At 51.2% G+C, this 25,703-nt stretch overlaps 1 protein-coding gene across 2 annotated transcripts in view; it reads left to right on the top strand.

Annotated features, from left to right (window-relative positions):
* KLHL5 (kelch like family member 5) overlaps window positions 1–25,703 on the top strand; it is a 71,492-nt gene that overhangs the window by 4,088 nt on the left and 41,701 nt on the right. The window lies entirely within an intron of this gene.

Below are 25,703 nucleotides of genomic sequence, written 5' to 3'. Positions count from 1 at the left end.
CCCATAGAATAAAGTTATGTCATTTTTGTTGCCGTTTGTGCGCCATAGAAACAGGACTCGCCAATGTCTTTTTTTTTTTTTTCATTTTACTCCCCTTAAATTCTTTTTAAAAGTTTTTCAGTACATTATATGGTACATTAAATAGCATCATTGAAATTTACAACTCGTCCCGCAAAAAACAAGCCCTCATACAGCAACGTCGATGGATAAATGAAGGAGTTACAATTTTTAAAGGGGAAAGGAAAAAACGAAAATGAGGGGGGGGGGGGGGGCGCGTCCTTAAGGGGTTAATCAAAGCGTAATGTTTTCCTGCTAAAAGTAATTTTATTCAGTTCCAGTGGCCTCTGTAATAATATTGCTGCGTAGTGACAGGTAAGGGTCGTTTTATTTTTGTCTGTATTAACCAAAGTTTGTACCAAAGGGACTGGTTAGGACTTTTACTATTGATGATCTATACCCGCAATAGGCATTCAATGGTTGATCGTTGAGGGTCTGCCATTTGGGATCCTCGCCGATTAGCTGATTTCCGGCTCTGCTGTCAGTGTGGACAGCGCTGGAAGCAGATAGAGCTATCTATATTGCAGTGGACGATTTGATTCTACAGGCACTGCTCCCAATAAATTTACTGCCAGCTGTGCCTGCAGTACGCAACCAGGCTGCTACAATGCAGACAGTGCTGTATGTTTCCAGGGCTGTCCACACTGACAGCAGGCCCAGTGATCAGCTGATTGCTAGGGGCCCCCAGTGCCCAATCAATTATTGATGACCTATACTCGCTAACGTTAGGTCTTCAATAGTAAAGTCCCAGAAAACCCTATTAACGGCTCGTACCCACTTGCGTTTTTGTAACGCTGCAATATCGCTGCATTTTTTTCACGCGATTGTCAATGGGACTTTCTAATGTTAAAAACGCATCGCGAGTTTGTGCTTTGTGATTTTTGTGTGATGCGTTTTTAACATTAGAAAGATGCGTTTTAAAACATTTTAAAAAAACACAGCAATATCACAGCATTAAAAAAAACGCAAGTGGGTAAGTGTAACGGGTACCACTTGCAGACTCCGGTTAGCCGCAGCTGCCAATGGCCACATGCTCTTAGTGACCTTTATCAGCAAGATCGCGCTTCCATTACCAGCTGCGGCTAGCCGGAGTCTCAGCTGCAAACAGTATCGATTACGTGGGAACGCAGCTTTAGAGGCCAGTGAATTAAACAGTCAAAGCAAGGAAACAAAGAATCAAGACAGAATTGTAGCCAAGAGCTTCTTGGGTCACATAAATGCAGATTATATAAGAGGCAAGTAAAAGTTGGAAGACTTCAGGACCTAAAAAAGAACAAACTTCAAAGTTTGATAAACGTGACCCAGGTAGAGAAGTTGAAAGAGTCTGTTCTTCTCTGCCCCCGGCGATCCGCTGTTAGTTAGGGAAAGCTCCATCAGGCCAGCCATTTCAAATGAGTGGTCATCCATGTAATACATAGAGTCCAGCTCCACCAGAGCTGCTCTATATTCTGGCTCATATTGGAGGGTCTGAGACAAACTCTTTAAAGGAACTGTATCACCAAAAAAAATTATTTATTCTGTTGTCTGCATAGGACTATAGCGGTGGCCTTTCTTGAGCTATATTTAACAGCATTTAGAGAGCTGCTTTACAGCAGCCTCATGGGCCAGTCATGCAATGGACAGGAGGGACCCATTGACTTGTATGGGAGACTCTTCTAGACATGTTCTGTGACCTGTGTAGAGGTCATTTTACAGGGAGGGGAGTAGATGGTCACAGTTTATACTTCTGTATAATGGTGGATCCTGTGTTATCTTTATATAGGTGTTACTGGTCAGTGTAATCCTGTCTGTGATGTTAGTGTGAGGACTGCTGCAAAGCATTCACTATAGATCAGGAAGTATCAGCCTATTATTAGGCTTTGTGGTCCGTGTGAAAAATGTAGGATTTTTTTAATATAGATTATGAAAAAAAATCAACCAATAATGTTTTAAATATGTTCAATACAATACTGTGATTTATATAATAGGTAATTTTCTGATGACCTATGCCCTTTAGGGCGCATTTAGACGACCGTATATCGGCTGGGTTTTCACGCCCAGCCGATATACAGCGTCCCTCTCTGCAAGGGAAGGAGGCTGGAAGAGGCGGGAGCAATGCACTGAGCTCCCGCCTCCTCCCCTCGACACTGTTTGCAATGGGAGGGGTGGGGCATGGGCGGAGCTATACCTGGAAACTTAGTGCCACCCCGTTCCGCCCCCTCCCATTGCAAACGGTGGAGAGGGGGTGAAGAGTAGACGGAAGCTCGGTGCACTGCTCCCAGCTCTTCCAGCCCCCTCCCCCCCATGGACAGGGACGCCGTATATCGGCTGGGGATGAAAACCCAGCCGATATATGGTCGTATAAATGCGCCCTAAGGTGTGTATATATAGGTTTAGAGGTAATGGGGAAATGAGACATGAGGATTTTACCCTTTGCGATGCAATCCATAGCAAATCCACACCATTTTTTTGAGGATTTTGCTTCTGCAGATTTTCTGCTTTGGAAAATCCATGGCTGATCTGAAGCTTGAAAATCTACCTTTAGGCCGGCTTCACATGCGTATTTGTGCATGCAAAATTTGAGCACACAATACACAGTGGATACTACTCACTGATTTCGTTCTCGTGTGAATTACCCTGCGCATTTCAATCATGCAAAAAAATGCAGCTTGCTCTATTTTCCTGCACATTTTTACACCAAAAGTCCCCATAGAAGTTAATTGGGATGGGAATCTGCTAGGAGAGGCGTAAAACACTGCGTAATTGACAGTAAAAAAAACACTACTGGAACTCATGCCCTTGCGTTTTGGAAAAAGTACAGTAAAATACACTGAAGTGTGTGCAAAAAATAAAACCTAAAAATACTCTGTTCTGCAAATACGCATACACTTGTGTGATACCTTAAGATGCTTTTGGAAACAAATGTAAGATCCTGGTATAGGCATTACGGACAAGTTACTGTATATAATAACTGCAGTATGGGCCTACACTGGGTTATTTTGTGGCCTGTAACCATGGGAAAACATCTGTGTAGCTGCTGTAGACACGAAGGTAGGATATTGTTTAGTAAGACTATTTGCAGTTACCTTAGGTGCATTGGAGCATGTTCTTCTTTGATCTTGATCTGTGCTATGTCCATGATTAGGATGTGGGCATTCTCACAAGGTCCAGACGATCCATCCAACTTTATTGTCTGCTGCACAACTGAACAAAGCTCTTCTCTGTTAAAAATATATCCCATATATAAAAATGCCCGTTTAACTAGCTCATAAGTTACTTTAAAGGAAGTCTACCAGCTGAAACACGCTGTCCAGAGTGCAGGCATCATGTTATAGAGCTGGAGGAGCTGAGCAGACTGATATATAGCTTTATTTGGAAAGATTCGGTATAACTTGTGTGTTATTCATTTATATCTCTGCCCATTCTGAGCTGAACAGTCCAATGGGCGGAGCCATCAGTGATTGACAGGTATCTGAGTATGACTATACATACAGGGAAGGCTTTCATCATGCATAGGACCGCCCATTGGACCACTCTGCTCAGAATGGGCAGAGATATAAATGAATAAACTACAAGTTACTGAATTTCTCCCCACAAAACTATATATCCGTCTGCTCAGCTCCTCCTGCTCCATAGCCTGATGCCTGCAGTTTAGACAGCATTTTGGAGCTGAGAGCTTTCCTTTTAAGGTGAGTTTCACACGATTGCAGTAGCATAACTGTAGGGGTCGCATCTGCGACTCGGCCCCTTAGCCTGAGGGATGTGTGGGGGAACCCCTTGCCACTGTACTAAAAAAGCTACGACCAGAAAAATCGCAGCATGTCTTATATTTCTGTGTTTTGTGATTTTTTTTTTTTTTTTTTTTTTTTTTTTTTTTTGTTTGTTTTTTGTTTTTCCCCCACTCATATTTCCCTATAGAGCTTCCAATTTATCGCAACGCACGAACTTGCGATGTTTGTCCGATGGGTTTCTAACATTAGAAACTCCTATTGGGTTTCTCACTCTAAAATTGTGGGTGGTAGCGATGCCACAATATAGCCCAGAGGCGTAACCTAAGAGAGTCGGGGTCCCAATGCAAAACCTGTAAAAGAGCCCCCAACTATAATGCTTTATTCATTCTGCTAGGCTTCCAGTATGAAGAAGAGAGGCCTTATGGGCCCCCTAAGGCTCCTGGGCCCGGGTGCAGCCGCATCCCCTATAGTTACGCCCCTGGTATGGCCACAACAGAACTTCAACATCCCTCACCCCCACCCAGTAGTATCTATGTGCAGGGCTCATTGATTTCCCCCCAGCAGCAGCCATGCGCAGGAGTTGCAGACTATTGGAAAGTAACTTGTAAGACATGAACTTTGGCAGCTTCGCCCAGATGTGCGGATAGGAATTGCGGTTTCCGCAAGTGGAATAAAAATCACAGCATGCACTATTTTTGTATGGATTCTGCGAGGCCGGACCCCATTGAAGTCGATGTATGCGAGTGTTCCGTCGCCCATATGCAATTAACATCGTGTATGAGTGGCAGAAACGCTAGCAACTTCAAAGGAAAATCCGACTGAAGGGGAGAGAGAGAATTTTTCCGCGCGGACAATAATCTCTGCATAGCATACACTATGCGGAAAAACGCTCCGATCATTCGCAGTCACTTTCCGTGAACGATCAGAGGTCTCCCACTGCAGAAATCCGCATTCAGAATCCGACCTGTTCGTGTGAGTCCGGCCTTCTTCTTTCAGTAATGTGCTGAGCGAGCATACCTGATAAGGACAGATATTTGGGCGAGTATCGTCCTTACCGAGTACCTGCCTGCTTGCCCGCAAAGATTCGGGTGCCAGTGGTGGAGAGATCTCTTTCCCTCCTGCTCACTCCCCCAACACAGCGCTCACCCCCGCCGGCACCCGAACCTTTGCGGGTGAGCAGGCAGGTACTCTGTAAGGACGATACCGCTCAAGTATCTGTCCTTACTGAGTACGCTCGCTCATCTCTAATGCTGATATATGTAAAACTCACAGAAATGTATTGGGCAAAAGTAAAACCAATGTCGTGAGAAAGGAACAATAAATAGCAAAGTGTATCCCACATATATACATAAAATCAATAATAGCAGTTTTTTCTCACAGTTTCTTCCTCTTTTGAAATCCTATTTGTGGTATATTTTGTAAGCTTTACCAGAAGCCTTATTGCAAAGTAATTAGTTCTATTTCCGTATCAGTAAGGATGTATTAAAGTGCGTCATTAAAAATGACATTGTGTGAGTCAGTATAGAAATTAAAACGAATAAATAAAACCCGGCGCCTCAGGGATTACACCCATTTTTATATATAGCTTACATTGTTTTTTTTACTTCCTGTTTTATGCCTTTTTATACTATTTACATTCACAGACTGACACTCTTATTATTTTATTGAGTTTTTATGTAACACTTAATACTTCTGTATTTTTAAATATTTTGCCCATTTGAACCCCATTTTTAAATATCCTCTTTAGACCAGGCTCACACGCCCGTAAGCATAAAACGCTGTGTGTATCATGAAGTGTTGCTGCTGTGGTGGCGGTGGTGAACAGGACTGTCAATGCATATGGCAGCTATTTGCCATAAATTTCCCGCTCTGTTGCTTCGCAGCGCTGTGTATAATCGATGCACGTATGTACAGCGGTGATTACGCACCCATAGAGAACAATAATAAATACGTGGCAAAATAGAGTCTGCTGCATTCTTTTTTTGAGTTTGTATTTTACACAATGAATATTAGCAAGTGTGAGTGGGGCAATTAAAATAAATGTACTTTCATTGACTCCACTCACCAGGTAATACACGATGGAATTACGTTCGTGTGAGCCTGACTTAGAGGTGCAAATATCTTCCAACAACCATAAATCAGCACTCCTCCATGCAATCACAAGCTCATAAGACTAAATTATGTTTCTGAATTAAGACTTTGTTTTTATGGATAATGAGTAGAGATGAGCGAGCGTACTCGGTAAGGACAATACTTGCTCGAGTATCTGTCCTTACCGAGTACGCTCGCACATCTCTAATAATGAGTATTTTTTAAATTATATCTGTTCTATATTTTTATTCTTACTTTTATGTCATTTTGTTTTATTGTTACACTGGCATGATCTCATATCTTTGTATTTTAAACCACATTTAGGCCCCCTGCACATGGGCGGAAATTCCGCGGCGGGATTTCCTGCAGAATTTCCGCCCATGCCTGCCTGCATAGGATTGCATTACAAAACGCAATCCTATGCACACAGCCGCGATTTGTCCGCGTGAAAACACGCATGGAAAACAAAAAAACGGCATGTTCTATTGCTGTGCGGGTATCGCAGAGGCACACATAGAAATGTCACTGGTGACGGTCCGGCTCCGCTCCGCACATGCGCCAGCAGCTGGCGCATAGCGGAGACAGAAGACGCCGGAAGCGGGTGAGCCGCAGGTCTCTGCAGGGGCATGGGTCCACATCCGACCCCGCCGTCTGCAGGCAGCCTATCTTTATGAAATGTATAGATATTATGCTTTACATCCGGTCTCTGGAACGCAATAACACTTCTAGTGGTTTGGAAGGCAAAGTGTTCCAGAAATGTTATCTGTGCCCAGACTTCCGGCGTAAGATAATGCACATTTTGTAGCTGTCCAGGACGCTAAAAACTAACACACTGGCCGAAATTTACACCACTTTCCTGCATGTTCCTCAAGGATATATTAAATGTATACACTACTTTGCTGATTATCTCATTGTGTGCTTGAAAAAGGAGGCAGATTTTCCACTGAAATGCACTGCACCCCCGCAACTCAGGATAGGCCATCAATACTTGATTGGCAAAGTCCACCACTTGGGACCCACGGCGATCAGCCGTTTGAACTGACTATGGCATTGCTAAACTCTGGTTGCTTCAGTCTATATCAGGCACAGTGCTGTACATAGTGTAGTGACGGTGCCTGGCATAGCAGCTCAGTCCCATCAACTTGAATGGAACTCAGTTGCTCTCAGGCCATGTGACTGGTGAACACAACGTTGCATACCTAAGAGGAGGCTGGAAGACCTTCACCTCACATAAGCACTTGGGGCCACTTCATACAGCTGACTCCATCGATGAACTGCTGCCAGTTCATCATTCATATGGACATTTATCTGGAGCCTTTCTGGTTTTTTGGCTCTTAACTGGCTTTTTTGCATTTTTTGATTGCCTGACCCTGGTAAGGGATTATTTAGTGCTGTTGGTGGGACTGACTTTATTCTCCATCGATGAACTACTTGACCTATCCTAAGGATAGGTCATCAATAGTTTAGTCCTAGAAATCCTATTCAAAGAATACATTTTGGAAGAGGTTACGATCAAAACAGGGATAACCCTTTTAAAATGTCTCTTCCCTGATTCTACCCTTGTAGAGGAGCAGAAATATTTTGTTCTCCATGTCTTCTGATTATTTCGCAGCCATGACAGCTGTCAAGAATCTGTTTTTGAGTGGATGCTGATAAATCCTGATGGACTTGATTGAGTTGTAATAGGAGCACTCCATATGTGGGAAGGTACATGACATGGTAGCAGTATTCACTAATATTGGTGCTCATCTACATTAGTTGTGACAAACACAACATTGATAACGCATGTAAGTTGATGGAGCGGGCTGCTGCCAAGAATGAACTAATTGAGATACTGCATTGAGCAATGAAGACTGAGTACTGGAATCGTCAATTACGGTCCTGCCAGCAAGATGGAGTATAATAAAGCATTTATTGAAACCACTATAGAATGAATTTCTGGCTTGGACTGAGGCCTTCAACACCTGATGAAGGGTTTAGTCCGAGCCAGAAACTCATTCTATAGTGGTTTCAATGAATGCTTTATTATATTACAATTCACTGGCAGCGTAATTGATGATCAGAATATCCTGTCTTCATTGACTTCTAGTGAGGTTCTTTTAGTTTTCTGTCATGCTTCCGGTATTTTTGCTGGCAAGAACAGTAATACAGGCAGTAATATTCTTGCCATCCAAAACACTGGAGACCGAGACAGACTGGCAGTAACTATATAATAAACAGAACCTTAGGCTTCATGTACATTAAGGTATTCTAATTCTGTACAATCCCCATAACACCGCACCTATAGACTTCTGTGCAAATATAATGTACCCTGATTTAATAAGTCGGAATCTGTATGAACACAGCAAAAAAATCAAAAAATTCGTCATGATGTCACGGATGGTAATATTGCGGTGCAGATTCAGGATACGATGCAGCAGAAGGAGTTACAAAAATAGGAAATATTTATTTACGAACAAAGGATTGAAAGAGTAAGGTTATAATAACAGGAGACCAGTTTGCTTTTTACTGAACACTTACATGATGCTAATGACAATTAATTAACTCCTACGATCAATAATACTCTATGCATAATATGAAATAACAGTAATGCGGAAAACAGTATCAATAATTTTGTAAATGGATCAGACCTGTTAAACAGAAATATAAATCATACAGTCCTTATTTTAAGATGGTAATTAGAGATGAGCGAGCATACTCGCTAAGGGTGCATTCACACGACCGTATATCAGCTGGGTTTTCACGCTCAGCCGATATACGGCGTCTTTCTCTGAAGGGGGAGGAGGCTGGAAGAGCCGGGAGCAGTACTCTGAGCTCCCGCCCCCTCTCTGCCTCCTCTCCACCCCCCTGCTCTATTTTTAATGAGAGGCGGGATGGGGGCAGAGCTAATTCCCGGAACTTAGCCCTGCCCCCGTTCCGCCTCCTCTAATTGCAAATAGTGCAGAGGGGTAGAGAGGAGGCAGAGAGGGGGCGGGAGCTCAGAGCACTGCTCCCGGCTCTTCCAGCCTCCTCCCCCTGCAGAGAGAGACTCCGTATATCGGCTGGGTGTGAAAACCCAGCCGATATACGGTCGTGTGAATGCACCCTAAGGCAAACTACTCGAGCGAGTAGTGCCTTATGCGAGTACCTGCCCGCTCGTCTCTAAAGATTCCGGTGCCGGCGGGTGAGAGCGGTGAGTTGCGGGAGTGAGCAGGAAGGAGAGAGTAAGAGATAGAGATTTCCCCCGTTCCTCCCCGCCGGCACCCGAATCTTTTTTTTTTTTTTTTTTTAAAGGAACGTTTATTTAGCCAAAATAGATACATATACAAAAACAGCGGACACCAAAGAGAATGCACATCTTGTTGATACATCACAGTATATGAGAATTGAGAAAAAAAAGGAGACAAAAGTAAGAACACTGAGTGTCTCGCATATTCGTGTGCATTTCTCATAAGAAAGTATTTGGCTGTTCATTTTTGCTTTTATTTATAAACTACTCATAATAAAACAAACCCAAACCAGGTTAGGGCTCCAAGCCTCGGAGTCCCAAAATATCAGGAGAGAGAGAACGGTAATAAAAAGAGAACGGGAGGAACCCCCACCCCCCAGGACAAAATAAACAAAGGGACATAAGAAAGATTAGAGAGAACACCCCCCCCCCCCAGAAAGAATTTTAACCCTCCCCCTTAATCCCTTAAACAACAAACCTGCGCGACTCAAAGAAAAAAAAAGGATTAGCCTAAACAGTAGATTGGTTCAAGCGGGTGTACCTTATTTTATCCCTTCCTAGTATCTAGACAGGCATCTCTACTGCCGTTGCAGGACTGCTCACCCAGCTCCCCCAAATCTTGTCAAACTTCTCAGGACATCCTCTCGCCATATAAGTCAGTTTGTACATTGGAAGCACAGAGTTCACCACCTGGATCCATGCGTTCCTGGTCGGCCTACCAGGGTATTTCCAATTCAACAAAATCACCTTTTTAGCATAGAAAAACAGTAGCTTATATAAGGTGCGGGTTGCCGCTGCCACTGGCAGGTCTCCAACAAGCCCAAAGAGGCACACCCCAGGGTGCATGATCCTCGGGGCCCCCAGATGAGACTCCATAAATATGAGGACGTCCCCCCAGTAGTCTCGCATGACACCGCAGTCCCAAAACATGTGCATGATAGTCCCGTCGGCAATTAAACATCGGGGGCAGGTCGCCGAGGGGAGTAGACCCATTACATGTAGCCTAGATGGGGTGTAGTATATCCGGTGTAGGAACTTTACCTGGATGAGCCTATCTCTAGCACTAATCAAGGGAGGACCAGAGCTCGCCAATATGTCCTCACCCTCCCCCTCCAGCAGATCAGGAATGTCGATGATCCATTTTTGGGTGGCTCTCTCTCTTAACGGGGCAAGACACTGCACCAAGTGGGCATAGAAGCTGGACAATGGTCTTACTATGTTGCACATCTGTGCCAATCCCTCCAGCCGAGTCAGGGACAGCGGTATGGACAGGCCCTGAAACTGAGCCCTGATCACATGTCGTAGCTGGTAATATCTGAAATAGGAGTGCTCAGGCAGGTTGTAGACTATCTGCAGCTGAAGAAAGGTGCAGAAGGCGCCCTCCGTGACTATGTCAGATAGTACATTAATACCCTGAGCTCTCCAGAATGCAGACTCTGTAAAGCGCTGCAGGTGCGGCAAGTGTGGATTATCCCACAAAGGAGTATGTGGGGACCATGTGACTTCCACTACAGGGGTCAGCCGCAATGCCTTGTGCCATATTTTAAGTGTTACCAGCATGGGGGCAGGTAAGGGGGCAATAGAAGAGGAGCGGCCACGCATCAGCAAACCCCTCAATCCCAGGGTGGGGTCCGCCACCCTGCGCTCCAGCCTGACCGCCGGATTGTAATCCGATGAGGTCAGCCACCACCCAGCATACACCAGCTGGCTAGCCAGGTAGTAATAGTAAAAATGGGGTAAGGCTAATCCTCCCCAGCTCACCGGGAGGCACAGGGTCTCCAATTTAATCCTGGGGGTGGAGGCTTTCCACAGGATACGCAGTACAATCCCACGAAGCGTAGCGAAGAATCTGATTGGGACCAGGACAGGGGAGTTATGGAGTACGTACAAAACTTTTGGTAGCAGCTTCATCTTTATCAAATTGACCCTGCCCACCAGAGTGAGCGGGAGAGAGGCCCATCGTGTTGCCATTCCCTCATCCCATTTCAGGAGGGGAGCTAGGTTAAGGTCAGAGAAGGCAGAAACCCTCACTGACACTCTTATACCCAAATAGGTTGTCTGAGTTGTCCAGCTCAGTGGAGCGGGCAAAGGGAGCTCAGCCGCTGCAGAGTCTATCGCAATTAAGTGGGTTTTGTCCCAGTTGACCCGAATACCAGAATGCAGGCCAAATATGTCAAAAATGGTGAGTGCAGAGTCAAGCGAAGACTCCGGATCCTGGAGGAAGAGGAGGGTGTCATCAGCGTATAGTGCTATGCGCTCTTCATAGTTGTGAAATTTAAATCCTTTTATTACCGGCGAGGTCCGGACCCAGATTGCAAGTGGCTCTATAGCAAGGGCAAACAGGGCAGGGGACAGGGGGCAACCCTGTCGTGTGCCTCTACTGAGGGGAAACTGGGCCGAAATATGGACATTGGTTTTAATACTGGCTACTGGGGAATCATATAGGATCTTTACCCATCTAATAAATACTGGCCCAAATCCAAACCGTTGCATCACTGCCCATAAGTACCTCCACTCCACCGGAATCTTTAGAGAGGAGCAGGCAGGTACTCGCATAAGGCACTACTCGCTCAAGTATGCTCGCTCATCTATAGTGTTAATGCTTTACTAATAGCAACACAGTGCGTTTGAACCCTAGCCAAACTGTCTCTATAATGTGTAGGCTTGTGTTCCCGTGGCCCTGTCTCAGTTCACAACTGCAATGCAAATAGAGCAGTTCCAATCCTACGCAGCCAACCTGTTCAACAGTTTTAGTCCCTAATAGTGTGCACACATTTTGTTAGATTGAGTCCGGTCTCACTTACAGTAGGTCATATCTTCTACTGGCCCAGTCTAGTCCAGGGTCAGGAGCACTACTCTACCATGATTTCCAGGAATCGCTTTCTCTGTCCAGATGCTTTCCTCAGCCAGACTCCAACTGCTCAATTCAGCGAACCCAGGGTCCTTGGACTTGCTCTTGCTGTTTGCCTCTACTCTTCAGACCATTGCATCTTTCCACCAGCAGCACCTCAGATCTGTATGGCACTTCCTCCTGCTCTCTGCAGACTATTCCATCCTCAGTCTGCAGCACTTGGGCAGATTCCTGAATTGACCACACTCTGCGCTCTCCTGCCTGTGGCGCAGCAGAATTTCCCTTTTTTTATGGCGCTTTCAGCGCTGAGAATTTCCTTCTTTTTTTTTTTTTATGGCGCTTTCAACACTGAGAATGTTTTGGGATCTGTGGGCAGAGCTTCTTTCTCAGTGGTCATTGCTGCTAATCTCTGGCACTTCATGCGCTTCACTCTTCTCAGTGCACCTGATACAGGTCAGTCTCTCGTCATGCCGCTCCTCTGGCCTGTCTGGTGGGGGTTGAACCTAGTATGGCTGGGAACCGCTTTAATAAGAGGGGAGAGTGGGGCATGGCTCCTCCGTTTTATAATGCTCTGCCACAGAGTTCCTATAGTAGCCCCATAATACTGTATAGAGCACTATGCATAAGCGTCTACATAATGGTTAATGGATATAATCTGCCTTTTGCTTGTATTTTCCTTGGGATGGAAACATTGTCTTGAACTCACCATTGTCGGGTGATTGAAAGTAGGGCACAGGAGCATCAATCATTTATATGTTTGCATAATCTGTGCAGCCGCAAAGCCTATTTTCCATACTCCGTACTGAAGAAATTATTCATCTGGCACAATGCGATGTCTTTGCCTGACACAATGTATCTCCATTTTTGTAATACATATAACAGAATATTAAAATATACAGTCATTGATTCATTAATGTTTTATCTTCTTCCAAAGCGCGGGACAATATGTAATATTGATTTCTATCATCATCGGAGTGTCCTGAAAGATTTATGATTTATTCTTAAAATGGAAAAGTGTATTAAAAGGAATCTGTCAGCTGGAACATGCTGTCCAAACTGCAGGCGGCATATTACAGAGCAGGAGGCGCTGAGCAGATTGATATATGGTGTGATAGGGAGAGATTCAGTGGAACTTGTGTTTTATTCATTTAAGGCCTCCTTCACACGGGCGACAGTCGCACGATTTTGCCGCATTGCTACGATGCTACAAATCGTGTGTATGTGAAGCCCATACTTTCCTATGGGTTCCTTCACACATGCGATGTTTTGTAGAATGCTACAAAATGACACAAAAACCTTGCAAGTCCGGCGATTTGCCCGCGAGATGATGTAGCCCATGTTTCCCTATGGAGCCTTCCTCTCTGTTGCATCGCATTGCACGAAAACAAAGTTTTCGTGCGATGCAACTTTGACAGTAGGAAATGCTACTGTCAAAGCTATAATCTCAGCCCTAGCCGCAACTTGTCCCCTGGTCCCGGCACTGATCATCATTCAAAAATCCCTGGCTCCTGGAAGCGCTGGCTGTGATTGGCTGATGCTTAGCCAATCCCAGCAAGTGCTCGATGAATGGCAGTGATTAAACCAATTACAGCCATTCATCGAGCAGTGCCTGTGATGGGCTGAGCGTTAGCCAATCACAGCCAGCGCTTCCAGGAGCCAGGGATTTTTCAATCCCCGGCCAGAAAATGAAGAAGATTAGGGCCGGGACCTGGGGAGAAGCTGCGGCCGGGCTGACAGCGCGTTAAAGGTGATATAGCCTTTTTTTTTTTTTTTTCTTTTCCTCAGTTACAGCTTATTTTCGGGGTAGGGCTTATATTTCAAGCCCCCCTTCACCCCCCCCCCCCCTCGAAAATCCTCGCATATGATGCTACAAAGTTGTGCGGCTTTGTAGCGCTACAAAATCATGGTATTGCTGTGAGAAGATGCAGTGATGTCGCACGGTGCAGCGAAGTGATATCGGTGCGATTTTCTCGTGACAGCGCTGTGACGCTCGTGTGAAGGGGGCCTTAGTCCCAGGTCATTCTGAGCTGAAGAGTCCAATGGGCGGTCCTATCAGTGATTGACAGCGATCGGTGTATGGCTGTAGATACAGGGGTAGCTGTGACTCACTGGACCATCCATTGGACTCGTCAGCTCAGAATGTGCACATTTACATGAATAAAATCCAAGTTCTACTGAATCTTTCCCCATAACACGATATACAATCTGCTCCGCTCCTCCTGCTCCATAACATGATGCCTGCAGTGAGGACAGCAAGTTCCAGCCAACAGACTCTTTAATATCCATTTATAAAGTTTGATTTCCTGACTTATCAAATATCTATTTTTTTTTTTAAGCTGGTGAAATTTACATTTATGTCGTAAGGCTGTAATGTTCCGGATGAGAAGCAATAAGACCACAAACCACTAAATACATAAATGAGCCTGACTCCTCTGCTGACCCTTGTGGAAAACAATAGGGTAGGAAATATCTTGGGGTAGCTTTAGGCTGTATTACGTCTGATACGGTTTTTGCGTTAATGCGCAAACTGCATCAGATTTCCTTGCATTTTTCATGCTTGGTTCCAATGGGAAAAATGTTTGACCCACCCATCACATGACATTCTCCTTCGTCTGCATCGTATCCTTGTGTCGTGGTATCACTTACCCACACACGGCTCTTAGCAATGATCGAACACTTTATAATTAGAGATGAGCGAACGTGCTCGGCCCCGCCCCTTTTTCACCCGTATACCGCGATTTTCGAGTACTTCACTACTCGGGTGAAAAGTACTCGGGTGCGCCGGGGGGCGGGGAGAGGCGTGGCGGGTAGCAGCGGGGAACAGGGGGGAGCCCTCTCTCTCTCCCTCTCCCCCCCCCCCCCCCCCCACTCCCCGCTGCAACCCCCCGCGCCGCCACGGCGACCCCCCGAATTTTTTCGCCCGAGTACGGAAGTACTCGAAAATCGCGGTATTCGGGCGAAAAAGGGGCGTGGCCAAGCACGTTCGCTCATCTCTATTTATAATGCTCTCGACCTGTGTCTCAGCCACCCGATCCTGCTTTACCCTCTATATCTATAGATCTAATCTAACAGTAGAAACCATTATATGGATGTACCCAAGATGTCAAGGCAGATTCATAGAACAGCGAATGTGGCTTTTCTTTTGTGCCATTATTTATAAGGCCAACACTGCAGAATGGTAACTTGTATTTTCTATTGTCTTCATGTTATATAATGCAGCGCTCTGCTGTCTCGATCCTTCCCACATCCCTCCTGCATTGTATGGCTCACATACATTCCTTTTTGTTGATTCTGTCATATTTTTATGTCAAACCTCCAAGCTATAAAAAAACACACTGTGGTCTATTTATTATTCAAAATACCAGTTTTCTGGTGCAAATTATGTCAGAAAACTGTCTTGCATGTCTGCACCACATTTATTGTATATTTTTAGACAAACTTGGGCAGTTTCTCTATCTTTTAGGCATGGCCTCAATTGTGCTCAACCCCCCTCCCCCCCCCCCCCCCCCCCCCCCAAAAAAAAATTTGGAGCAATTTTTATGTGCAAACTAAGCCAACTGGCAAGTGGTCTAAACTTGGACTAGACAGCGTTAAAATCGGACAGAATAATAGTGATAAAATTGGCGCATTTTAAGACTGTCTAGTCTGTTTCCACCGTCTGACTTTTAGGTCTGTGTAACACAAGCATATGCGTATTTGTGTGTGCATTGTGGCACATCGGGTCGTGCATATTCGCGTGCGCAGCAGTTTATTTTTTTCGACTGTACTTTTTGTGCACGAAAATTTGTGCGCAATTGCACAATGACAAACAAAATGCACCGATGCTCTCAGCCATTGAAATGGCCAATTAGTTTAAGGAGTTCAAGATGTGTTCTTCTCCTGCGCAAATGTGCAGAAATATAGAGCATGCAATGCAATCGTGCACGTAAAATATGCGCTCGTTCATGAAATCAAGGAGTTCTGTTTTCTGTGTATTGCGTGCACAACATTTTTATGCGCAAATACATTTGCGTGACACAACCCTTAGACAGTATTAGGAAATAAGCCCCAATATTTCAGAGTAGTCCTTTCCATCTTCAGCAGAATCTCGCTTAATACATTGAAGAACGAATTTCAGCTTTTTTTTTTTTTTTTTTTTTCCCCCTTTTGGAAAACCCCCAATGACAAACAGCAAAAGAACGACAAAACGGAATATTGATTATAACTGAAACCGTCTGACCTCCGTCATGCCATATAATACCATTGAAATGATTAATATGTAGGGGAAGCCTGACACTTACCGTACGTGACGAGCCTGCCCAATGTTTCCTAATTGTATTGCTACAAGCTTCCTATTTCTGATGACTGATGAAGAAACCTGCACATAGATGCAGCAGAGCCGCTAGCGCTCTCATTTATCATATGGCAGTTCTCCTGTCATGTAACTGATAAAGCTATGGCACTCGCCCCATGGGACATTTTTCCAAAATTTTCCAATAATTTTGCAACTTTATTTGTAATTTTGTCTGCTTTTTTTCACTAGACTTTTATAAATGTTGAAAATTGCATTTATATGTTATTTGCAGATCAGGCACAAAATAGCGCTGCTACTCATGGAAAGTAAATGCTGCGGAAAATCCGTAGCCTTTACAATACAAGACATGTCCCTACTCGACCATCTCCAATTTTGCCCCAGATATGCTATGCCTGGAGCAACACAGCCTTTTGCGTGGAGGTCCCACCAACCACACAGCGTCAAGGGCAAAGATTTTACAAAGCTTGACATGTGGCCATTGCAGAACCATGGTAACTGTGATGCACAAATTTAATATACGAGGTCAACTTGTACCTGTGAACACGAAAATGTACTATCGGCGCACACACGCAACAACATGTGACTCGCAATTTAACCTCAAAGTGGCTTCATAATTACGTTGCGTAATGCGCAAGCTAAATTTTGACACTGTACAACTCAAAAACAGAAGCAGTTGGTAGGTTGTGCTTCTCCCAGTCCACTAACCACCTGAATGACAATGTATGGCTGCAAAATCAGAACAAAGGCTCACATGTTTGTGAAAATATTAACACACAAACATGGTGCAAAAGGCTTAAAAGGCAAATCTAAGCTAATTTCCGAGTCAAATATCTTAATGTGAGACCGCTCCAAATTTATTTTTTGTTATACCACTGGAAAGAGCATCATTTTTTCTACAAGAATCATCTTTTTCAATTTTGGTGTTTTTTGGTATAAGGAGGAAAAATCCCTTTTGACCGTGGTGCAATTTCTTCCGCGCAATCGACATTAATTACAGCATTTGTCAGCTATTGATTAGTCAGCGAACAGGATTGAATTTTGATGAGTATTCCAAAACCTGCTTGCACCATAAAGCTTTATTTTTTACCAAGTTTGAACATTTGCAAAAATTGTGTTGTAATCCATTTAGAAAGAAATTATAAACAGCCACGGGAAGGGGGCAGGCGAGTAGAGCACATCAATGATTGCAGGAAGGGTGTGAGCTGCGGAGCAACGGGATTAAGATTACCACGCTGCTAGGACCTTCCTGGGCCTGGAAAATGTCTACCAATCGGGAGCTAGGGGTGTGACAGGGGCGTTCCTCCATGGAAGCCCTGTCAAACCCTTAGCTTCCAGGTGGTGGTGACAAGATACAATAATACCTTGCAATGCAAAGGGTTAAGTCAGCAGCATTTCCACAACTAAATACTTGACAAAAACTACATTCTGTGCGGTTTCTGCCACTGTGGATTTTCTGTAGAATTGCCTTGGAAAATCACAGCAGACCCGTCCCATTAGAACATACCTTAAGGGAACAATCTGTAGCAAAATGTGCATGTTGTATATGGTTTTTAGTATGGGCTTGCTGTTTTATTTGAATGGGTGAAATCCGCAGTGGAAATCAGGAACATAAATTTGTATCCTTTTAAAGGGTTTTTCCGCGAAAATACCATCTAGGACCTATCAACAGGGTAGGTAATTAATTTTTGATAGTCCAGGGCTGAAAAGCTGCCCACTAAAAGAACCTGTATACTGTGTAGTGGCTGAACGTGGTTCTGGTGCTAGATTTATGTACTAAACTTAGTTCTGGTGCTGGATTTGGGGACTGGGCTTGGTTCTGGTGCTGGATTTGGGGACTGGGCTTGATTCTGGTGCTGGATTTGGGGACTGAGCTTGGTTCTGGTGCTGGATTTGGGGACTGGGCTTGGTTCTGGTGCTGGATTTGGGGACTGGGCTTGATTCTGGTGCTGGATTTGGGGACTGAGCTTGGTTCTGGTGCTGGATTTGGGGACTGGGCTTGGTTCTGGTGCTGGATTTGGGGACTGAGCTTGGTTCTGGTGCTGGATTTGGGGACTGGGCTTGGTTCTGGTGCTGGATTTGGGGACTGGGCTTGGTTCTGGTGCTGGATTTGGGGACTGGGCTTGGTTCTGGTGCTGGATTTGGGGACTGAGCTTGGTTCTGGTGCTGGATTTGGGGACTGGGCTTGGTTCTGGTGCTGGATTTGGGGACTGGGCTTGGTTCTGGTGCTGGATTTGGGGACTGGGCTTGGTTCTGGTGCTGGATTTGGGGACTGGGCTTGGTTCTGGTGCTGGATTTGGGGACTGGGCTTGGTTCTGGTGCTGGATTTGGGGACTGGGCTTGGTTCTGGTGCTGGATTTGGGGACTGGGCTTGGTTCTGGTGCTGGATTTGGGGACTGGGCTTGGTTCTGGTGCTGGATTTGGGCACTGGGCTTGGTTCTGGGGCTGGATTTGGGCGCTGGGCTTGGTTCTGGGGCTGGATTTGGGGACTGAGCTTGGTTCTGGGGCTGCATTTGGGGACTGAGCTTGGTTCTGGGGCGGCTGCATTTGGGGACTGAGCTTGGTTCTGGGGCGGCTGCATTTGGGGACTGAGCTTGGTTCTGGGGCGGCTGCATTTGGGGACTGAGCTTGGTTCTGGGGCGGCTGCATTTGGGGACTGAGCTTGGTTCTGGGGCGGCTGCATTTGGGGACTGAGCTTGGTTCTGGGGCGGCTGCATTTGGGGACTGAGCTTGGTTCTGGGGCGGCTGCATTTGGGGACTGAGCTTGGTTCTGGGGCGGCTGCATTTGGGGACTGGGCTTGGTTCTGGGGCGGCTGCATTTGGGGGCTGGGTTTGGTTCTGGCCGCGGCTGCATTTGGGGGCTGGGTTTGGTTCTGGCCGCGGCTGCATTTGGGGGCTGAGCTTGGTCCCGGCCGCGGCTGCATTTGGGGGCTGAGCTTGGTCCCGGCCGCGGCTGCATTTGGGGACTGAGCTTGGTTCTGGGGCTGCATTTGGGGACTGAGCTTGGTTCTGGGGCTGCATTTGGGGACTGAGCTTGGTTCTGGGGCTGCATTTGGGGACTGAGCTTGGTTCTGGGGCTGCATTTGGGGACTGAGCTTGGTTCTGGGGCTGCATTTGGGGACTGAGCTTGGTTCTGGGGCTGCATTTGGGGACTGAGCTTGGTCCCGGCCGCGGCTGCATTTGGGGGCTGAGCTTGGTCCCGGCCGCGGCTGCATTTGGGGGCTGAGCTTGGTCCCGGCCGCGGCTGCATTTGGGGGCTGAGCTTGGTCCCGGCCGCGGCTGCATTTGGGGGCTGAGCTTGGTCCCGGCCGCGGCTGCATTTGGGGGCTGAGCTTGGTCCCGGCCGCGGCTGCATTTGGGGGCTGAGCTTGGTCCCGGCCGCGGCTGCATTTGGGGGCTGAGCTTGGTCCCGGCCGCGGCTGCATTTGGGGGCTGAGCTTGGTCCCGGCCGCGGCTGCATTTGGGGGCTGAGCTTGGTCCCGGCCGCGGCTGCATTTGGGGGCTGAGCTTGGTCCCGGCCGCGGCTGCATTTGGGGGCTGAGCTTGGTCCCGGCCGCGGCTGCATTTGGGGGCTGAGCTTGGTCCCGGCCGCGGCTGCATTTGGGGGCTGAGCTTGGTCCCGGCCGCGGCTGCATTTGGGGGCTGAGCTTGGTCCCGGCCGCGGCTGCATTTGGGGGCTGAGCTTGGTCCCGGCCGCGGCTGCATTTGGGGGCTGAGCTTGGTCCCGGCCGCGGCTGCATTTGGGGGCTGAGCTTGGTCCCGGCCGCGGCTGCATTTGGGGGCTGAGCTTGGTCCCGGCCGCGGCTGCATTTGGGGGCTGAGCTTGGTCCCGGCCGCGGCTGCATTTGGGGGCTGAGCTTGGTCCCGGCCGCGGCTGCATTTGGGGGCTGAGCTTGGTCCCGGCCGCGGCTGCATTTGGGGGCTGAGCTTGGTCCCGGCCGCGGCTGCATTTGGGGGCTGAGCTTGGTCCCGGCCGCGGCTGCATTTGGGGGCTGAGCTTGGTCCCGGCCGCGGCTGCATTTGGGGGCTGAGCTTGGTCCCGGCCGCGGCTGCATTTGGGGGCTGAGCTTGGTCCCGGCCGCGGCTGCATTTGGGGGCTGAGCTTGGTCCCGGCCGCGGCTGCATTTGGGGGCTGAGCTTGGTCCCGGCCGCGGCTGCATTTGGGGGCTGAGCTTGGTCCCGGCCGCGGCTGCATTTGGGGGCTGAGCTTGGTCCCGGCCGCGGCTGCATTTGGGGGCTGAGCTTGGTCCCGGCCGCGGCTGCATTTGGGGGCTGAGCTTGGTCCCGGCCGCGGCTGCATTTGGGGGCTGAGCTTGGTCCCGGCCGCGGCTGCATTTGGGGGCTGAGCTTGGTCCCGGCCGCGGCTGCATTTGGGGGCTGAGCTTGGTCCCGGCCGCGGCTGCATTTGGGGGCTGAGCTTGGTCCCGGCCGCGGCTGCATTTGGGGGCTGAGCTTGGTCCCGGCCGCGGCTGCATTTGGGGGCTGAGCTTGGTCCCGGCCGCGGCTGCATTTGGGGGCTGAGCTTGGTCCCGGCCGCGGCTGCATTTGGGGGCTGAGCTTGGTCCCGGCCGCGGCTGCATTTGGGGGCTGAGCTTGGTCCCGGCCGCGGCTGCATTTGGGGGCTGAGCTTGGTCCCGGCCGCGGCTGCATTTGGGGGCTGAGCTTGGTCCCGGCCGCGGCTGCATTTGGGGGCTGAGCTTGGTCCCGGCCGCGGCTGCATTTGGGGGCTGCGCTTGGTTCCGGCCGCGGCTGCATTTGGGGGCTGCGCTTGGTTCCGGCCGCGGCTGCATTTGGGGGCTGCGCTTGGTTCCGGCCGCGGCTGCATTTGGGGGCTGCGCTTGGTTCCGGCCGCGGCTGCATTTGGGGGCTGCGCTTGGTTCCGGCCGCGGCTGCATTTGGGGGCTGCGCTTGGTCCCGGCCGCGGCTGCATTTGGGGGCTGAGCTTGGTCCCGGCCGCGGCTGCATTTGGGGGCTGAGCTTGGTCCCGGCCGCGGCTGCATTTGGGGGCTGAGCTTGGTCCCGGCCGCGGCTGCATTTGGGGGCTGCGCTTGGTCCCGGCCGCGGCTGCATTTGGGGGCTGCGCTTGGTCCCGGCCGCGGCTGCATTTGGGGGCTGCGCTTGGTCCCGGCCGCGGCTGCATTTGGGGGCTGCGCTTGGTTCCGGCCGCGGCTGCATTTGGGGGCTGCGCTTGGTTCCGGCCGCGGCTGCATTTGGGGGCTGCGCTTGGTTCCGGCCGCGGCTGCAATTGGGGGCTGAGCTTGGTTCCGGCCGCGGCTGCAATTGGGGGCTGAGCTTGGTCCCGGCCGCGGCTGCATTTGGGGGCTGAGCTTGGTCCCGGCCGCGGCTGCATTTGGGGGCTGAGCTTGGTCCCGGCCGCGGCTGCATTTGGGGGCTGAGCTTGGTCCCGGCCGCGGCTGCATTTGGGGGCTGAGCTTGGTCCCGGCCGCGGCTGCATTTGGGGGCTGAGCTTGGTCCCGGCCGCGGCTGCATTTGGGGGCTGAGCTTGGTCCCGGCCGCGGCTGCATTTGGGGGCTGAGCTTGGTCCCGGCCGCGGCTGCATTTGGGGGCTGAGCTTGGTCCCGGCCGCGGCTGCATTTGGGGGCTGAGCTTGGTCCCGGCCGCGGCTGCATTTGGGGGCTGAGCTTGGTCCCGGCCGCGGCTGCATTTGGGGGCTGAGCTTGGTCCCGGCCGCGGCTGCATTTGGGGGCTGAGCTTGGTCCCGGCCGCGGCTGCATTTGGGGGCTGAGCTTGGTCCCGGCCGCGGCTGCATTTGGGGGCTGAGCTTGGTCCCGGCCGCGGCTGCATTTGGGGGCTGAGCTTGGTCCCGGCCGCGGCTGCATTTGGGGGCTGAGCTTGGTCCCGGCCGCGGCTGCATTTGGGGGCTGAGCTTGGCCGCGGCTGCATTTGGGGGCTGAGCTTGGTCCCGGCCGCGGCTGCATTTGGGGGCTGAGCTTGGTCCCGGCCGCGGCTGCATTTGGGGGCTGAGCTTGGTCCCGGCCGCGGCTGCATTTGGGGGCTGAGCTTGGTCCCGGCCGCGGCTGCATTTGGGGGCTGAGCTTGGTCCCGGCCGCGGCTGCATTTGGGGGCTGAGCTTGGTCCCGGCCGCGGCTGCATTTGGGGGCTGAGCTTGGTCCCGGCCGCGGCTGCATTTGGGGGCTGAGCTTGGTCCCGGCCGCGGCTGCATTTGGGGGCTGAGCTTGGTCCCGGCCGCGGCTGCATTTGGGGGCTGAGCTTGGTCCCGGCCGCGGCTGCATTTGGGGGCTGAGCTTGGTCCCGGCCGCGGCTGCATTTGGGGGCTGAGCTTGGTCCCGGCCGCGGCTGCATTTGGGGGCTGAGCTTGGTCCCGGCCGCGGCTGCATTTGGGGGCTGAGCTTGGTCCCGGCCGCGGCTGCATTTGGGGGCTGAGCTTGGTCCCGGCCGCGGCTGCATTTGGGGGCTGAGCTTGGTCCCGGCCGCGGCTGCATTTGGGGGCTGAGCTTGGTCCCGGCCGCGGCTGCATTTGGGGGCTGAGCTTGGTCCCGGCCGCGGCTGCATTTGGGGGCTGAGCTTGGTCCCGGCCGCGGCTGCATTTGGGGGCTGCGCTTGGTCCCGGCCGCGGCTGCATTTGGGGGCTGCGCTTGGTCCCGGCCGCGGCTGCATTTGGGGGCTGCGCTTGGTTCCGGCCGCGGCTGCATTTGGGGGCTGCGCTTGGTCCCGGCCGCGGCTGCATTTGGGGGCTGCGCTTGGTCCCGGCCGCGGCTGCATTTGGGGGCTGAGCTTGGTCCCGGCCGCGGCTGCATTTGGGGGCTGAGCTTGGTCCCGGCCGCGGCTGCATTTGGGGGCTGAGCTTGGTCCCGGCCGCGGCTGCATTTGGGGGCTGAGCTTGGTCCCGGCCGCGGCTGCATTTGGGGGCTGAGCTTGGTCCCGGCCGCGGCTGCATTTGGGGGCTGCGCTTGGTCCCGGCCGCGGCTGCATTTGGGGGCTGCGCTTGGTTCCGGCCGCGGCTGCATTTGGGGGCTGCGCTTGGTTCCGGCCGCGGCTGCATTTGGGGGCTGCGCTTGGTTCCGGCCGCGGCTGCATTTGGGGGCTGCGCTTGGTTCCGGCCGCGGCTGCAATTGGGGGCTGCGCTTGGTTCCGGCCGCGGCTGCAATTGGGGGCTGAGCTTGGTTCCGGCCGCGGCTGCAATTGGGGGCTGAGCTTGGTTCCGGCCGCGGCTGCAATTGGGGGCTGAGCTTGGTTCCGGCCGCGGCTGCAATTGGGGGCTGAGCTTGGTTCCGGCCGCGGCTGCAATTGGGGACTGAGCTTGGTTCCGGCCGCGGCTGCAATTGGGGACTGAGCTTGGTTCCGGCCGCGGCTGCAATTGGGGACTGAGCTTGGTTCTGGCCGCGGCTGCAATTGGGGACTGAGCTTGGTTCTGGCCGCGGCTGCAATTGGGGACTGAGCTTGGTTCTGGCCGCGGCTGCAATTGGGGACTGAGCTTGGTTCTGGCCGCGGCTGCAATTGGGGACTGAGCTTGGTCCCGGCCGCGGCTGCATTTGGGGGCTGAGCTTGGTCCCGGCCGCGGCTGCATTTGGGGGCTGAGCTTGGTCCCGGCCGCGGCTGCATTTGGGGGCTGAGCTTGGTCCCGGCCGCGGCTGCATTTGGGGGCTGAGCTTGGTCCCGGCCGCGGCTGCATTTGGGGGCTGAGCTTGGTCCCGGCCGCGGCTGCATTTGGGGGCTGAGCTTGGTCCCGGCCGCGGCTGCATTTGGGGGCTGAGCTTGGTCCCGGCCGCGGCTGCATTTGGGGGCTGCGCTTGGTCCCGGCCGCGGCTGCATTTGGGGGCTGCGCTTGGTCCCGGCCGCGGCTGCATTTGGGGGCTGCGCTTGGTTCCGGCCGCGGCTGCATTTGGGGGCTGCGCTTGGTCCCGGCCGCGGCTGCATTTGGGGGCTGCGCTTGGTCCCGGCCGCGGCTGCATTTGGGGGCTGAGCTTGGTCCCGGCCGCGGCTGCATTTGGGGGCTGAGCTTGGTCCCGGCCGCGGCTGCATTTGGGGGCTGAGCTTGGTCCCGGCCGCGGCTGCATTTGGGGGCTGAGCTTGGTCCCGGCCGCGGCTGCATTTGGGGGCTGAGCTTGGTCCCGGCCGCGGCTGCATTTGGGGGCTGCGCTTGGTCCCGGCCGCGGCTGCATTTGGGGGCTGCGCTTGGTTCCGGCCGCGGCTGCATTTGGGGGCTGCGCTTGGTTCCGGCCGCGGCTGCATTTGGGGGCTGCGCTTGGTTCCGGCCGCGGCTGCATTTGGGGGCTGCGCTTGGTTCCGGCCGCGGCTGCAATTGGGGGCTGCGCTTGGTTCCGGCCGCGGCTGCAATTGGGGGCTGAGCTTGGTTCCGGCCGCGGCTGCAATTGGGGGCTGAGCTTGGTTCCGGCCGCGGCTGCAATTGGGGGCTGAGCTTGGTTCCGGCCGCGGCTGCAATTGGGGGCTGAGCTTGGTTCCGGCCGCGGCTGCAATTGGGGACTGAGCTTGGTTCTGGCCGCGGCTGCAATTGGGGACTGAGCTTGGTTCTGGCCGCGGCTGCAATTGGGGACTGAGCTTGGTTCTGGCCGCGGCTGCAATTGGGGACTGAGCTTGGTTCTGGCCGCGGCTGCAATTGGGGACTGAGCTTGGTTCTGGCCGCGGCTGCAATTGGGGACTGAGCTTGGTTCTGGCCGCGGCTGCAATTGGGGACTGAGCTTGGTTCTGGCCGCGGCTGCAATTGGGGACTGAGCTTGGTTCTGGCCGCGGCTGCAATTGGGGACTGAGCTTGGTTCTGGCCGCGGCTGCCATTGGGGACTGAGCTTGGTTCTGGCCGCGGCTGCCATTGGGGACTGAGCTTGGTTCTGGCCGCGGCTGCCATTGGGGACTGAGCTTGGTTCTGGCCGCGGCTGCATTTGGGGACTGAGCTTGGTTCTGGCCGCGGCTGCATTTGGGGACTGAGCTTGGTTCTGGCCGCGGCTGCATTTGGGGACTGAGCTTGGTTCTGGCCGCGGCTGCATTTGGGGACTGAGCTTGGTTCTGGCCGCGGCTGCATTTGGGGACTGAGCTTGGTTCTGGCCGCGGCTGCATTTGGGGACTGAGCTTGGTTCTGGCCGCGGCTGCATTTGGGGACTGAGCTTGGTTCTGGCGTTGTTCTGTTGCTATCTCACTGTTTTCTGCACAAGCAGAGTACATGCAGCTTTTTTTTTCTGTTATGACTGTGGAAAGGTGGACCGAAAGTAATTCTGCGCGCAGTGCCATTTAAACTCAGGGCCAACACTATAAAGGAATATAATGTGGCTACGGGATCACACTTTTGAGTCTGAACTGTAAGTTCATGAGTGATTTTCTTTTTTTCTTTTCTCTTCAATGCCTCTTCCCGGCTACTATTCTGCTGCAATGTGACTGTATGTAGCCTTGACTCGGCTTTAGTTTCTGAACATCACACTAGTCGCCCAAGTGAGTAACATATTGATCTGTTCCATTATGCTGAAATATTAATTAAGTGTCCATTAGATGTAAACAGGTCTG

This window comes from Eleutherodactylus coqui, chromosome 7 (assembly GCF_035609145.1).
Source record: "Eleutherodactylus coqui strain aEleCoq1 chromosome 7, aEleCoq1.hap1, whole genome shotgun sequence".
NCBI lineage: Eukaryota > Metazoa > Chordata > Amphibia > Anura > Eleutherodactylidae > Eleutherodactylus > Eleutherodactylus coqui.
Note: the sequence above shows the minus strand (reverse complement) of the source record. Positions and strands in the feature narration are given on the sequence as shown.